Genomic DNA, 15,145 nt, shown 5'->3' with positions numbered 1-15,145 from the left:
CTAAGCTGCTACAATAATTTTATTTTCATATTTTTGCCAATCTAATTCATAAGTAGTAGATTTTCAGTATTATTTAAATTTTATTACTAGCATTTGGAATTTTTTCATATGTTATTGAAAGCTTATTTTTTCTTCTTTAAAGAACTACTTATTCATATCCTTTGGGTTTTTATATCTGTTGTCAAATCATTCCTGTTCTCATACATTTATATAAATTCCTTATATATCTAAAATTGCATGATCTGTGCCCAAGAAATTTCCTTCAAAGTTTTTTCTTAGTTCATTGATTTAGTTCTAATTTGGTTGAAATTGATTTTGTTTTTGCAAAACTTTTTCAGATTTACATCATCAAAATTGTTTTATGTTTATGTCCATCTCTATCACTTTAAGAACTGCCTTCATTCATAGGTCTCTTTCTTTACTTGTAATATAATTTTTGTATCTAGGTCATGAATCCATTTATTTTAATTTTTAAAATTTATTCCATTAAATATTCCCCAGTTATATGTAAAAATATAACAATCATTTTTAAAAACTTGAGTTCTAAATTATCTCCCTTTCTCCCATCTCTCTCCCTTTCTTGAGAAGGCAAGCAATTTGATTTTGATTATACATGTGAGGTCATGAAAAATATGTTTCCATTTTAACCATGTTATAAAACAAAACAATGAAAATAAAGTAAGAAATATTCTTCAATCTGAATTCAGAATTTTTCAATTTTCTCTCTGGAAGTAGTTGGCATTTTTCATCACGAGTCTTTTGGAATTGTCTCAGATCATTGTCTTGATCAGAGTACTTAGGTCTTTCACAGTTGATCATTCTACAAAGTTTCTTTTACTGTGTAAAATGTTCTCCTGGTTCTGCTCATTTAACTTTGTTTCAGTTTACATAAGTCTTTCCAGGTTTTTCTGAAACTATTCCCCTCATCATTTTTAATAGCACAATTATATTCAATCAACATAATATGTCATAACTTGTTCAGCCATTTCCCAGTTGATGAGCATCCCTCAGTTTCTAATCCTTTTTTCCACAAATTTTACCACCGTTATTTTACAAATAGTTCCTTTTTCCTTTTCTTTGATCTCTATGGAGTGTAAACCTAATAATGATATTGCTGGGTAGGTATAATTTTGTAATCCATTGGGCATAATTCCAAATTGTTCTCCAGAATGGTTGGACTAGTTAACAACTCTACCAGTAGTGCATTAATATCTAATTTTTCCATATTCCTTCTTGCATTTTTTGGGAAGACACCATTCTGTGAAGGATCTAATCCTTCAACATGTCCATGACAGCTCAACTTAAAAGCCCAATCTCATCTAAGGAGATATTCACTGAAGTTTCTAAGGAAATCAGGCTAATGATCAGGGATATTTGGAGGAGTCTATCTTTTCCCAAGATAAATCAATATCTCTCAGAACAGTTCTTCTAGGAGGAAAGAACAAAGTGACTCTTGTACCATCTCTGTGCCTCACATAGACACACAGGGGGCATACATTCTCTCCACTATTTTGGAATCCTTACTAAGCTGCAAAATTTTGTAACTTAGGTTACATATTTATTCAATAAATACATTCTTAAAATTATTAAGTACTAAAATTAAAAAGGTGTGATATTTGTCCCAATTCTACCAATTATTAGATTTTTAGAAGCAGTCTCACAAAATTTTAAGACCAATATCATGGAAATCAGTGACACAGAAAAGGAGGCCCAAGACTTAAAATTTCTATGTGCAGGTGAGAACAGAGAGGTCAGGGCAATAAAGGAAGAATACATCAAGAGAGGTTACTGGGCATCGATGTCATTGTCTTCAGGTCACTGAAGAAGGAAGAAGTAGAGTGGTCAACAGTAATCCTTCAGGCTCTATCTTTGGACTTAGAAAACATTTAGCTTCACCAGTTCTGTTTTTTTATCCTCATTGAATGAGATACTGGGTTCTCCATACCTGGCCTTTTCTTGATGGTCCTGAAGATTAAAGGTTTAATAGAGTGGAAAGGGTTCTATTTGAGTGGTTTTCCCATCTCAGCTACCACAGACAAGGTGATGAGTGGGGAGTCTTAGCTATTCAAAATCGGGGCATGGATGTTTCTAGACAAGGAAAGGGTGGAAGTATTAAGCAAGAAAGGATGGATGCAAAACAGAGGCAGCCAGCCATGGAGTTCTGTGGAGAAACAGAAAACAAAAAAGATTTTTGGACTATTACAGATCCTAACATACACAGGCAGAGAATTCCCTGGGTTATATGGCCATGTTTAAGTTTCAGCTTCACACCTGCCCCAACTGCTTGGTTTCTGCTCCAAGAACTTGTCTGAGTTAGGAAAGCGGCTGGTCTCAGATCACCAGTGTCAGCTGGTTCTCATAGGCTAAACTTCAATGTTGGGGTGGGGGGAGAGGGGAAGCTCGTCAGTTGATGAGAACACACCCCAGCTGCATTATCTCAGCTGCTACCTTTCATCCCCTCTAGGGCCTGCCTGTTTGCACCTTCTTGGTCCCAAAGTATTTGACACCTGACTCCCCTGACCATACTATCATGGTGGGCATGGGTTTTGCCAAGTACACATGGTGCTGTTTATATCTGTGTGTTGGCACAGGAGCCTTTTCCTTGTTGTCAGCCACAGTGTTTGCAGAGCTGACAGAGAACATTTGCTCATTTCCAGTCTCCTAGCCCCGTTGTCCATGATTTCTCAAAAATTACTGTCAGTGGTGCTGAGATCACACCTGCAGATTCTTCCCACATCCTGGGATGTAATTCATCTGGTTTTAAAAAAAATGAACTCATTTCAAGCAGCTAGGTGCTCTGTGGTTATCAGCTCACCTGTCTCTCTTCAGCTGCCTGTTGGATCACTTCTAGTTTGATGATAATTTTTATTGCTAGATAAAACAGAAGCAACCTCCTACATTTTCCTCTCCTCAACTTCGATTCTATTTCTGACTAGAGAAATAAATCTCCAAAATCATCCTCTCCCACTATATGTAACATTTCCTTCAACCAGTCAAAGCATTCTGTTTGGATTCTTCCTTTGCATCCTTCTAATCTGTTCTGATAGATATGTATTAGCCTAGCTCCCCTGCTGGACTGCAGACTCCATGAGGGCAAGGTTTCTGCCTTCATTATCCTTCTGTGAGGTCTCTTTTAGTTGTAGACCTGAAATCCTATGAGCTATGTTATCTCTTAGTATTTAACATATGTGTGGCCTTGTACTAGGAGAAGTTTCATCATTGTTTGTTGAAGAATTTGCTAATTTATATATATCAATACCCAGTAAGTAATTGTTCATTGAAAGTATCATTAGACTTGAGACTTCCTGCTGAAGGTGTCTAGTTGGATATTGCCATGGTGCTTTAAACTGAAAACAAAATTCATATTTTTCCTAATTCCATTCATCCTCTTAATATTTTTTTATTTCTATTAAGATTACCACCATCTTTCCACTCTCCCACATCAACAATCTTGGAGTAATCTTAAACTTTTTTTTCCTTCTCACTCCTTCCTCCCCAATATTGAATCAGTTTCCAAATCTAGGCAACTCTACTTACACAATATTCCTCATGTCGGCCACCTTTCCATTTTTAATACATTGAAACCCTTATCACTTTTTGCATGGATTATTACAAGAGTTTCCAAATTCATCTATCTACCATCTGTCTCTCTCCTCTCTAGTTTGTTCTTTATGTGGCTGCCAAACTGATATTCCTAGAACACAGGTTACCTTCAAGGGTTCCCTATTGCCTCTAGTTTAAAATATAGAAAATCTTCTCTTTGAAATATTATACAATTTGTCCCTGACCTATATTTCCAAATTTATCACAAAGCGTTCCCTTTCACAGTCTCTATGTTCTAATCAAATTGTAGCATGGCGTCTTTTTGTTCTGCTCCACATGTGTGTGTATGGATGCATAATATGTTATGTATATTTATGTATATTATACATATAATATGTTATAGATGTATATTGTATATAATATATATTTACATGAATTATATATATATAATTTATATGTGTAAATATGTACATATAGATGTGTATATTATATCTCCCAAGCCAATGATTTTACCTAGGATGTGTCCACAAAACCTGAAATGTGCTCTCTCATCATTTCTTTTGCTTAAAAGATTTAGTTTTCTTGGCATTCAGTAAAAATGTTCTCTTTTACATAAGCTTGATCCCGTATTCCTTGAATTGAATAGAGTCTAGAAGAAAGACAATAGGATTTAATGTCAAAGGACATGGGTTCAAATCCTGATTGTTTTTTATTATTTGTATGTGACTTTTGGCTTTTTCATTCTTTGGGGCCTCTATTGCTAAGAAAATGAGGGAGTTAGCTAAAATGTTCTTGAAGACGCTTTCCATTTCCAAAGCCATAGTTTCCAACAGTTAAACTTAAATGGTTTGTTATGTATATTTTAAATAGTAGAAAACTGTATATAATGTAGCATTTATAATATACCTGAGCAGTATGGGTTTGGGTTGTTTTGTGCCACTTATGAAAAGTCATTGAGTTGATCAAGGAAGATGAGTTTTCTCCAAAATATTGACTAAGGAAAACAATCTATAGACAACCAGGAAGGAGATATATTTTACTAGTGAGCGTTAGTAGCAAAAGATTAGATGTAGCCTTGGCTTGGTGTCTCAGAGCATTTTTTATGGCTTACCTTTTTGCTGTGTGATCATGGACAAATTACTTAATCTCTCTGGGTCTCAGTTTCTTCATCTGTGAAATAAAAGGGTTTAATTAGATGAACTTTAAGGAATTTTCTCAGCTTTCCATGTATGATCTCATAATTCTATCATGATCCAGAAATAAGAATTGAAAGTTTACAGGCACACTAAAAACAAAACAAAACAAACAAACAAACAAAAAAAAAACATAGATGCTATAGCTAAAGAGAAACATCTTTATTCTTTTTCTTTTCTAGTTTTTTGAATGGAGAGAGTTGATTATAGTAGGGGAAGGCATCTTCATCAGGAATATGGATGGCTAGAGGATTTTAAAAAGGAAACAAAATTATACCAGGCCCTTAGAAAAAACAAGAGGGCCATGGTTAGGGATATACTGATAAATGTTGGATAACCAGCCTTTCAGAGAAAAATGAATGCATTATATTCTTTTAAATTTAGTCAATATTGTTAAAATTGTCTGCATTTTCTTAAATCTAGATTATCAACAAGGCAGTTAAAAAAGCTCCAACTTTTCGCATTTGCTGATTGATTTCCAAGATGTAAATGTTCACACTAAAATTTTAACAATTGGCTCTTGAGAGTCCAGGCTGGCCTCAGCCCATCATCAGCCACAGTAGAGTTATGTAAACTTTCGTTCAATCACAGTTGTGTCTATTTATTGCTGGCAGGATGGGAAATTGGGATGTGTACCCAGGATTGGAGGTTTAAGCCCTTAGGAAATAGCAGAGCGGGAGATCTTTGTAGACATTGTATTCTTATTTCCTTAAGTTTTGTAGCTGTGACAGGTTTTGATGAATGAAAAAAAAAAACAATAAAAGAGAATATTTTAAAAACGGGGGTGGATCACAAGTAGAGTTGATGGCACAGCAAGGCATGGAGTCAGAAAGATCTAAGTTTAAATGTAGTCTTAGATATTTATTAAATGTGTCACTTTGGATGAGTCACTTAACCTCTTTGCCTTTATTTCCTTATCTGTGAAATGTGGATAATCAGAGCACCTACCTCTGAGAAGAAAGGATGTGAGGATCAAATAAAATAATATTTGTGAAGTGCTTAAAAGGCACAGAGCATGGGACTTAACAAGCCTTATTTAAATGTTAAAAGCCTTATCATTATTGTTATGTGTTATATAAATAATACCTATTATTATTATTGTTTCTATTATTTTTGAGCACTGTAGTTATTATATAGGCAATACATGGAAGCATAGATTTGGAAAGCTAAAAGAGAATCTATAGATAGATGATTTCCTACTCTTCCTCACCCCTAACACTTCTTGAATAAACATTCATGGACATCTGAAGGCTGGGGTGGAGTCAGGAGGTCCTGAGTTCAAATTTGACCTCAGATATTTGACTTTTTCTAGCTCTTTGAACATGAGCAAATCACTTAACCTGATTGCCCCACCAAAAAACAATCATGGTCATAACTATACCAGTGTTCCCTAGGCAGGTGCCATCTGTGTCCCTAGCCCTCTAATGTGATCTTTGTTTCTTTTTGAACTATTCCTAGACTTCCCACCTCGCCAAGGCATTGTTAGCTACCAAATAATGATGAAATACTTTGTGTAAAAAGGGCTTTGTAAATTTTGTCACAGTTTATAGCCTTACCACTAATATCAAATTCTATAGCAGTTCTGTATGTCTTGGAATAGCAGTCATCCATTATGGAAATATCTTCTATCTCTGAATTTTTGTATTTAAATTTTTAGCTTTAATGCTGCACAGATATAGGTTTTTGCCTTTAATTTAAAATATTTCAGTATTTTAATTATACTTAGTACAATGAAGTGAATGTTCTTAATATGGTCCATTACTTACATTAGTGAAAAAGCATTGGGCTAAAATTTAAATCACATACTTTGCACCATCCCATTTCTAGACCTGATCAATTACATTTTCCCATTAACTTCTCTAGATGGTCTATGAATTTTAAACATATACTGAATTATATCATCCCCTTCTTTCATGGCAGGATGGAAATTTGAGTGGATGCCTAATTAATAACATGCCCAACTGTGCTCATTAATAGAACTGTCTATCATTAGCAGTTAGTACATTGGCACATGAAGTTACTGGCAGGTGGGACAGTGGTGGAAAGGAGTAGATTAGGGGAATAGAAGAATAAACTAGGAATTAAGAAGACCTGAACCCATATTTTAACTCAGATACTTTTAAGATCCTTAGTTCTGTGCTCAGAATCAGGTTAACCTGGTTTTGTTTCAGTTTTCTCATGTATGAAATGGATTCAAGTTGCCTCGAAAGTCATGCCCAATTCTAAATCTATGATTCTCTGATGATCCTACCCTGATAGAGTATCTTAATACTCACCAGAACTCTATACCTTTATTCTTGTTTGTCCATACTATTCACTATGCTTATAATGCCTTTCCTGATCCTCCATTATCTTCTTTTAAATCCCATGATAGTTTATTAAATTCAGATCAATTCAAAAAATAGTTATTAAGGGCCTACTTTGTGTTGGGCACTGTGTTGAACATTGGGGATTCAAAGTCAAAAATGAGATATTCTTTGCCTTTATGAAGATTAGTTATATTTTCCTGGGAGTAAATGTGTACACCACCAGTATAATTACTAGTGTACTTATACAATGTAGATATTTTATATTTTCTATAGGGAAGAAGACGGTAGGATGTGGGGTGATTGACAATTCTACAACTTCTTTTGTGAAGTCATGATAGATAAATGAATAGATAGAGATAAAGAAATATAGTCTCTAAAATAGATGAATTGGGGAAGAGGTAAAGAGAGAAAGTGAAGATAACAGTTGCTGTTGCAAAGGGTAGCTAGGGTATTTTGTGTCATCAGGAGAGAACCAGGTTTCAGTGAGAGCAAGAAGAGGAAAAAAGTAAGAAAGCTAAAGATTTAAGATGAATGCTTATTTGTTGCTTATGGAACAAGCATCCCAGAGAGCACAGTGGAAAAGGTGAATAGATTTAGAGCAATATATTGGAGGAGTTGTTTTGAGGCGGATAGGAATAATAGAGTAATCTATAGAGGACATAATAGTGTTTGAGTAATGGTAGCTCAAGGGTTGACTTGGATGAGGGGGTTATGATAGAGAAAGAAGTACATTGATAAATGAGTTTAGGCAGGTCATCATTGTTCATAGAGACTCAGCATGAGGATGAAGTCCCAGGATTTCAGGATTTATATATAGCTAGACATGGTAGAAAGGGGAAAGTGAAACTAAGTTGACTGCTGTGGAATATGAGTCTTTGCACCTTGATCAATTGGCTGCCCTGGAAAGCCTGGAAACTCTCCCTAGGAGAACATAAGCAAGCTAACTGCTATAGATCTTGCATGCCTAGAGATTTAAGATTTTCATTAATTTCTTGAATAAAAGCACACATATAATATTTAGTCAATTTATAGATAGGATACTAAGTTAGAAAGATCTGATTGCAACTCACACTTTGTAGCTAGCTTTGTGATCTTGGACCAGACTTAAGGTTTCAGTTTAACTATAAAATGCTTGGGACTGAGTTAAGCTAAAATAAGGATTGAAGTAAATGGTTGTTCAGATCCCTTCTAGTCCTAAATTGATGATCTTATTGCCGTATTGTTGACAAAATCATGATTCAAAAAGAACTTTGGGTCAAATTGAGTAAAATTAAATTTTATAGGAATAAATGTTAATTTTTATATTGGGGTTCAAAAATTAAATTTCATGTTCAAGATGGGATGGTATGGTTAGCTAACAATCTCCTCAAAAAAAATCTGGGGATTTTAGTGGCCACAAGTTCACTATAACTCATAATATGATGTTAGTCCAGAAAGCTAACTTTAGAATGGATCAAGAAAAGCGTAACTTTCAGGACAAAGAAGGAACCTATTCTTGTGTATTTAATCTGATTAGAAGAAATTTGAACTCTGCTTGTAGTCACATTTTTCAAAAGCTAGTGATTGATCAACTAGAGAGAGTCTAGTGGTAGGAAATGTACATGGTGATGAACTTGATCACATGTTATGAACATCATTTGAAGGAATTGGAAGTGTTTAGTATGAAGAAAAATGATTCAAGAATGAGGAAGACTTTCCATGGAGGAGGGATTGGATTTGTTCTGCATGGTTCCAGTGGGCAAATTAGGTGGAATAGCTAGAGTCAGACCTTAACTTGGAGTCAGGGGGAGCCAGTTATCATTTTGAGAAGAGAAGAATGCATTATATTGAAATGCTGCTCAAACAAAAGCTGGAGGGCAACTTATTAGCTGTGTCCTTGATTCTTAATAAAACATCTAGCAATTTGTTTTTTTTAATAATACATAACATTATTATATGATAACATATATAACTTATAATTATATTTCAATATAATTGGTTCCTTTTGCAATCTTAAGTATTTTGGTGTTATGCATTTAGAACATTATTCTGGGAATATATCTTTAGATTTCACCAGACATTATCAAGGGCATCCACAACATAAAAAACTAAGAACCTCAATTTTATAGGTAATTTTTGCTTAGCAATATGTTAAACCTAGGATGGACTCTGAGTTTCATGCTAAGTTAAATTCTGATTATTTTTTTCCAATGATTGCAAAGGTGTATTGGTCAAAATCCTCCCTCCTCAAAAAGGATTCCCTATTAAGGTTGCTTTCCACAACTGATGTTTTATTAATTTAATTAAATTCCAAAACATTTTGGAATTAGAAATCAGACCTTGAAGTAAGGCAATTTTCTCAGGAAAAGGTTCTGAGGATACTTTAAGACAGTGGGGGTAAATGAATACAGTAGATGGAGTCAAGAAGGCATGATTTTGAATCACCTCAAATACTTATGATCCATTTAACTCTGAGAAAGTAATTTAGTCTCTCTCTGGGCCTCAGTTCCCCTACTTGCAAAATAAAGTGTTTGGAATTCAATAGTCTATAAAGTTCCTTTCAGTTTATGTTTTTCTAGCCCAGAACAAATACTTAGAGGTTAGTAAAAACAATAAATTAAAGGTAGAATGGACAGCTAGTACCTTCATTTTTATATTTTCTGTGTTTGATTAAGATTAATTTGATAGCTTTCTTTTGTCAATAATAGGTCAGTGCTTTTAAACAAGACCTTTTCTAAAAACCTAATAGATTTTTTAGGGGATCTCATTCAGACTATTCTTCAGTCAGACCCAGTTATAGGATCATAGCAGTAGAACTTTAGAGATTATCTTAACCACCCTCTCACTTTAGGGATAAACAGACTCAAAGAGTCTCAGTGACTTGCCTATGCATAAGTTACAGAAGCAGTCTTCTGACTTCAAATCCAGCACCCTTCCCACCATCCTATGCTTCCTTTGTCAGAGCTGCCATCTTGTAAAATTATTATATAGGTAGGCCATCCTTGGTGTGTACGGCACGAGTTGCCAAGTTAGAGGGCAGATCTATGGGAAGAAAGCTCCTCTGGAATTCACGAGCTGGTATTTGACTCTTCATGAAGGAATTCAGTTCCATTTTTATCTCTTTGCTGAGCAGCTCATAGATTGTGAGGTGTTTGGAGAATTGTCTGCCTCTTGCCTATTTGGGAATGCTTTTAAGAGGTTCCAGAAACTGCTGTTTGTTGATAAATCAGGATAATCAGAGAGAAGTGTTTTAGTGAAACTGTGTAAAAGTAGGAACAAGGCCTTCTGCATCAGTACCAGCTGTCGCCTCTCTTAGGAGCACGCATAGTAGATTTCAGTACTTCTCAGACATCTGCTCTCATAGTCATATAAAACAGTCTTTCTGTCAGCAAAAACCCTGGCAAAAAAGAACTTACATTATTTCAGGAATCACATTCCCAGGCCTGGTGTATAGAGTCTCCTCCATAGTTATGAGTACAGAGAAGTCATATAATATTCTCCTGAACATTAGCCCATGACCTAGCTCTTAAGTAACCATTTTCCTTTCAGTCCTAGAAAACAAACAGCAAAATTGGGAATAGGACACGTATCCCATGGCTGTCATTCAAGATTCCTTCAACAGTAGCTAAGGATTAAGTCTCAACTCTGTGGTAGAGATGTATCCTAACTCCAAGACAGAGTTTAAACTTCATGGACACCATCAAAAGTCCTAGCCACTTGGGCCTACATCATGAGCTCTCTCTAGTCCAGACCATCCCAGTGGTCTTACTTAGACTTTGGGGATTCATCAAATCCAGCTCCCTCTTCCTGACAATTTTCTAAACTTTTTACCATTTTGAGATTGAACCCAGATCTTGCAGTTTAGTTCAAGCTGTTTGTCAGCTTTCACTTGAACCCAGAAACCATTGTTGTCATTTGAACTCTTTACCATCTGACGATTGAAACCAGATCCCCGTATGGGTCTTCCAAGCTTTTTAATGACAAGAGATTGAACCCAGATCTCACTCCTGTCATCCAGACTTCTTGCCATTTGAGGATTAAACCCATTCCCAAATGTCATCCAAGCTCTTTGTCATTTGGGGACCAAACTCTAGGTCTTGAGGACTTTTATCTAAGTTTTTTTCAATTTCTACATTTAACCCATGCTGCTTGCTTGTTATCGAAGCATTCTATCAATTGGAGATTGATTCCACACAACAAGGCTGAGAGCCAAGCTCCTTAGCGGTTAGATATTGGACCCAGACGTCATGGTTATCTTCCAAGTTCCATGCCAGCTGGGAATTGAGCCCACATCCTGTGGCTGCCTTCCAGCCCCCTTATTGGTGGGAGAGAAACCCCGAGACCCTAACTACTCTTTAGGTATTCCAGAGTGAGGGACAAAACCTATCCGTGGTCATTACACAAGTTTTTTACCAGCTGTAGATTGAATCCAGCTGTCAGAAATCAAGAGGGAAGATTGACTGAAGTCCTAACTTTTCTCCTTCAGCTGCTAAAGATCTTGAATGATGATATTAGTAACCCCTAGAGCAAGATTGCCTGTTATCTGTTGGGGAATAATCTCAGATCTCCCAGCTGTCATCCAGCTGCTTGCCAGCTGGGTATAAAATTCAGGTTCTTATTAATACACTATATCAGCCCATTACTTTATTAGCTTGGATGTGCAAGCCAAGTTTCTCTAACTATTGTTTGGTTATGTTATTATACAGGATGGAGCTCATTCCCTGGCCTGATGCAAAAAAAAAAAGCCAGAAACTACTTTGTGATTCTGTAGCAACCAAGCCTGCCAGTGCATTTCTTTTTTGCACAGTGGACCACCAATGCTGTACCTTGCCTTAGGGACCACACCCAGCAAGCCCCAAATGTAGGCTTTCCTGTACTACTTATTCCTCCTAGAAGTTACAGGAAGGCCCGGCATGGTTCTCAGTGGGGAAAAGAACAGTTCTGTCCACCTCATCATCTCTAGCAAGCAAGTAGGTCAGATTGGCAAATCAGGTGAGTTCCTGAACCACTAGTCTGCCTGAATTCTGCTTGCTTTTTTTTTTTAAACCAAACCATTTACAAATGTACTGATTTATAGTGAAATGCATAGGGATGGAGAATGAAAAGCAAACAGTCTGCATGTTAACATCTGGAGCAGGCAGAATTAAAACCTAAGGACTCGTTACTGTTACAATTACTTACTAAGTCTGGGAAACTTTTAAACCTAAATCTGGGGAGAAAATTTTCAAGAATGCTTTAATATAAAAATAACTTAGAAAAATCTGCATGGACTATTCTGCATCAAATTGAATTTCATGTCAGCTATTGAAAATGCATGGCATTGCTTTTCAGTCGACCCTAAGGAAAGAGCTTCCCCCACCACATACTCTCTAGGGCTGAAGTGTGCATGTTTGCCTTAAACTTGAGGGGTGGTGGCAATTCAGAGTTCTTAAAATAATGAAACCCCTGGTTCCACATAGTTTGGGGCTTCTCCTTTTGGTTAAAAGAATCTGAAATCTTCACAGGATACAATATGTAATTTTTTTTGTATCTTTGCTTTTGGCTTGTATCTGCCCATCTGCCTTTCCTGAAAGGTGGGACTTACTGAGCTACCAGTGCAGTTAGTCTTATTTCTTTCCCCAGTCTTCCTGAGAGTTGTAGCAGCTGAAGTCCAGTGGCCTGTGGCCTGTCATCAGCAGATCTTTTTCCATGTTTATTTTCTGGGAAGTTAGTAGGAAAAATAGCCAGAGAATAGTCATATAGCTTTTGAGATTCCCAGCGGGTTTGGGGAGAGAAGGGTCAAACAAAAAAAACCAAAACATAATAATCACCAATCCAACAACACAACTGCATGATCTCAGACTTTCAACCCTATCTTCCCTCTACAATTCTTGAAATAGTAGCTATTAGCCCTCCCCCAACTATCTGCCCATTCCTTTAACTCTCATTCTTGTTGGCTGGCCAAACTTCTCCATTGACCCTCTCAAGCTGTCCTATGCTCTCACATATTCTGCATATTTTTTCCCTTTCCTCCACTCTCAAGCTACCAAGATGCAGGTTGAGTTCCTCAGTGTTAGCATTTCAAATTGAAATTTTATACAACAGATAAAATGAATGGAAGCAAAGTTTCCCAAAGGGAATAGAGATTGAATATTAATGTAAATCCCCATCAGTAAGGATTTTACAGTGAAGCTTCTATAGCCCTCTGTTATTCCCCTAATCTTGGAAAAATTGTGTGCCATGGTTTCTTTAAGAGCCACTACAATTCCACAAATTATATTTGTAGTAGACTATTGGATAGGACACTTAGGAATGAGTTTGGGATTCATTTGAAGGTAAGGCACACTTCCTGTTATGGCAACAACAATAATGTAAAGAACAATATTAATTAACTAGCATTTATTAAGTACTGTGGAGACAGATAAAAATAAAACAATCTGTACCTTCATGGAACTTACATACCATTGGAAGAAGTGACATGTATCTAAATTAACTAACAGAATATATTTAATACACCTTTCCACTCATATAGAGAATTCCCATGTGAGGAATTTCCTTCATCAATAAAAATTATTACCTGGAGTGAAATGGAATCAACTATAATTGATTTGTGAGCCAAGAAGTCTCTACTGCTCTCTCCTTGATTTATTGTTTTGCTTATTGTTTAGATTCAAAAAATTCCAAATTAAACTTAAAATTATGTAGACATGCATTATGTTTTCCTATAGAGACAGGCTGTTAAGCATTTACTAGTACTTCTGTGATCAGCACCTTGTCTGTAATTTAAAGTTTCAGACAATAATGAATAGAGATCCCAAGAGGTTAAACAGATTGACCTAGTCCAGACAGTCAGTGTGGGTCAGGGGTTAGAACTTGAATCTAGGTCTTTCTGATTTGGTGGCAAGGTATTTATTTATGTTTCTGTGCCTTGCCGCCTCTCCTCCAAGATACACACTAAATTAATAGAAGTTAATTTTTGGAAGATGGACACTGGGATCTGGAAGCATCATGGAAACACTTGTGTCTAAGGTGATGTCTGAGCTAAGCCTTAAAAGAAACAAGGAATTCTAAGAATCAGAGAGATGCGAGGAGAGTACATTTTACGCTTGGAGACAGGAAATGGAATATCAGGTGTGAAGACAAGCAGGAAGGCCAATTTGGCCGGACCATCATAGAATGAGCCAAGAAGAGAAATATAGAATGAAGCTGACATAGTAGATAATACATTTACTTATCTAGGTCTCTGCTAAAGTCCTAGCTTGGTCCTTATTATGGCATAAAGCCGACTTTGGGCTCTCACAGAACAAGCTTTGAAAAAGTTCAGATATAGGCCAGGTTAAGGAGCCAGTGTCTGTCCTCCAGCTCCAGCCCAGCTAGGCTCAGAGAAATGTTCTAATAGGCTGGTTACATTCTTCATTCATAGCAATTCTGAGATCAGGCATTGAAGGGCTATGATGTAGCCTGGAGGAGGGAACCCAGATGCATCAAACCATGGCTCCTTGTATTGGAAATTAGAAGTATTTTTGGTCACAGTGAACATCGGGAATATACTTTCATTAGATATGTGCAACATTGGTAGAACATATAGACATTGTTATTATCTCCATTTTGCAAATTAGGAAACTGAGATTTGGTCTTACCCATAATCATACAACTTTAACAATCATTAATGTTTTTCAGTCATGTCTACATGATTCATGGCCCCAGTTTTTTTTTTTTTTCCTGGGGAGTGGGGCAAAGATACTAGAGTGGTTCACTATTTCCTATTGTAGCACATTTTACAGATGAGGAACTGAGGCAAACATGGTAAGTGATTTGCCCAGTGTCATACAGCTAGAAAGTATCTGAGGCCAGATTTGAACTCAGGAAGACTTCCTGCCTCCTGCTTCAGCCCTCTGTGTAATATGTTGCACTTAGCTGTCCCAGCAAGTGGCAATACCTAGAGTCAAATCCAAGTCTACTGACTCCACATCCAGTTTGATGAGATGAGACCAGCTGGTGTTCTCAAATAAATATCTATCTATAGGAATACAAAGGAAACTATTTTCCTTATTAACCAATGAGCTAATCAGAGAAGTCTCCACATGGCACTTTCTTCCATGGGATATTATCATCTTGGAATTACAGAGCACTTTTCTTCTT

General features: G+C 36.4%; 1 protein-coding gene across 2 annotated transcripts in view; it reads left to right on the top strand.

The window, feature by feature from the left end:
• Window positions 1–15,145, top strand: part of HPSE2 (heparanase 2 (inactive)) — a 703,263-nt gene that overhangs the window by 347,958 nt on the left and 340,160 nt on the right. The gene's annotated exons all lie outside the window — the stretch shown is intronic.

The sequence above is a fragment of the Sminthopsis crassicaudata genome, chromosome 2 (assembly GCF_048593235.1).
Source record: "Sminthopsis crassicaudata isolate SCR6 chromosome 2, ASM4859323v1, whole genome shotgun sequence".
Lineage (NCBI taxonomy): Eukaryota > Metazoa > Chordata > Mammalia > Dasyuromorphia > Dasyuridae > Sminthopsis > Sminthopsis crassicaudata.
Note: the sequence above shows the minus strand (reverse complement) of the source record. Positions and strands in the feature narration are given on the sequence as shown.